General features: G+C 36.8%; 1 protein-coding gene across 3 annotated transcripts in view; it reads right to left on the reverse strand.

Moving 5' to 3' along the window:
• Nucleotides 1–2,144, reverse strand: part of LOC121925367 (stAR-related lipid transfer protein 13-like) — a 1,219,986-nt gene that overhangs the window by 1,173,149 nt on the left and 44,693 nt on the right. The window lies entirely within an intron of this gene.

Genomic DNA, 2,144 nt, shown 5'->3' on the forward strand with positions numbered 1-2,144 from the left:
TACGGACTCAGTCCGTACTAGGGTTAGGGGGTGCGGAAGCACCGCACCTTCCTAACCCTAATACGGACTGACTACGTACTTAAAGGCCCGTCTGTAACGGGCCTGTGCTTGATTTGGCTGTCTTACCAATACAAGGAGAAATGCACAGCCTATGGGTGCTCTTGGTTTCATCTATATCACTGGACAGAGATTTAGTTATGTAGGAGCAAAAAATGTCTTCTGCCAGCTTTGGCTGATATGATCATTCCTGGATAGGATGGTGTGCCTGGTGTGTTTCCATTGGTAATCTAAAGATTGGGTTATGGTGCAGCCTCAGTCAAGCCATTCTTGGGCCTCATTTAGAGAATATGCAACATTTGCTGCCTCTTTGCTACCAGCTAGGTTTAAGATGGAAATCCTGGGTTACAGAACCCTAAACAGTTTGGGACTAGGCTACCAGAATGATTGTTTTCTTCCATGTTAACCACCCCAATCTCTGCACACTGTCATCTGTATGTTCTGCTTACAACAGTCTACTATATATATTTTTAGTTGTAGTGTGGAGGACAGCCTTCTCTATAATTGCACCCATCATGTAAAATTATCCTCTCACTAAGATCAGGCAGGGTTCCAGTACATAGTGTTTGTGCTGCCAAGTAGAGACCTGTTTGTCCAAACATTTCTTTTAACCCCAAGTCAGTAATCTCTACTGATATTAATGAAATTTTAAATTGAACTGTTGTTTTTTATTATTTGCTCAACTGGTGTTATTGTGTCATCTCATTTTTACCACTCAAGTATTGTGGACCACATTGTAATTTTTCAAAATGAAAGGCAATATAAAATGTCAAATAAATAAATAAATAAATAAATAAATAACCTTATTGACCTTTATGGTGGTAGAAATCAAAGATATAGCTCTGTTAATCTGGAAAATCAATATGCAAAGTGATCTTGTAACACCCTTATGACTATCTGAAAGACTTATATCTGAAGCCTACTACTTCCATTCTTTCTTTCAGTTAGTCTCAAAGGTGCAAAGATCCCTTTGCATACTTATTGCCAGAGCAGCCTTCCCCAACCTGATGTTTTTCAGATGTGTTGGACAGTAACTGCTATCATCCACATCATTCAAAATGAGAGCTAGCAGACCATACAACTGGTCTAATTTCCATAATGCTCCTAAATAATTCAACACCTCATAACCTTTTGCTTTTATTTAATACTAAATTGGGATTATTCCTTGATCTATATTTTGAGGTAAGCAATTATGGGGATGTGGGGGCCAGTATTCTGCTCTGAGACCACCTCTGTAGTTTGTTTAAGTTCCAAAACAAAAGCCCAAAATAGAAATGGCTGGAAGTACACTTTTACTTTTTGTTTTTGTTTTTTGCAAAAAGGCATTTACATCTCTACTTTAAAAATTAATGACAGAAGTACACTGATCAACACTTTAAAAAAGTATTGTTGTTCTTGTCGTCATCAACATCATTTATAATAGCTATAAAAAGATGACTATGATGATGAGTATCAGTGGCTAGAGAATAACTGAGGAAGAACTCTATTGCCCTAGGTTTCATAGGCAGCTAACTGTCCACTCTGGGGACAAAACACTGGTCTGGTCCAACATGTTATTCTTGTCAAGCATATTTCTTTCATATGCTCATATTTAATGGTACTTTTTTTCTTGAAGTTCAGTTATGAGGAAGCAACGTGAACTTGTGTAAAAATTCAATATACACCATGAACAAAAGGTTTATAGGATTTGTTTTATAGGTAGATGCCTTTCTGTACTCAAAACATATTTTGTGGGCAGTTTTTCTTTAACATTTTAACAGTGATACTGTTATATCTTGCATAAGATTGCTTAATTAGATCAATAGTCACGCTGACTGGAGATGATGGGAGTGTTAGTTCCAGACCACTAGGTTCAGGAAAACCAATATAGAAGGTTCATACTCAGAACAGTCCTGTGGTGCTTGGAAATTTAATGGTGTTTATTGTAGCTTTGCTGTTTCCTAAATGTATTTGTTGCTACATTTCATGTGCATTAGCAGGTTATTTTTATTCTGTGATGCCTTGTGTTCAAATGAAATTGCAGATTGCTTTGTGAACTCTGATTGATAGGCATCAGCAAAACATGTTGGGTATATAAATAAAATAAA

This window comes from Sceloporus undulatus, chromosome 3, assembly GCF_019175285.1.
Source record: "Sceloporus undulatus isolate JIND9_A2432 ecotype Alabama chromosome 3, SceUnd_v1.1, whole genome shotgun sequence".
In the NCBI taxonomy this organism is placed as follows: domain Eukaryota; kingdom Metazoa; phylum Chordata; class Lepidosauria; order Squamata; family Phrynosomatidae; genus Sceloporus; species Sceloporus undulatus.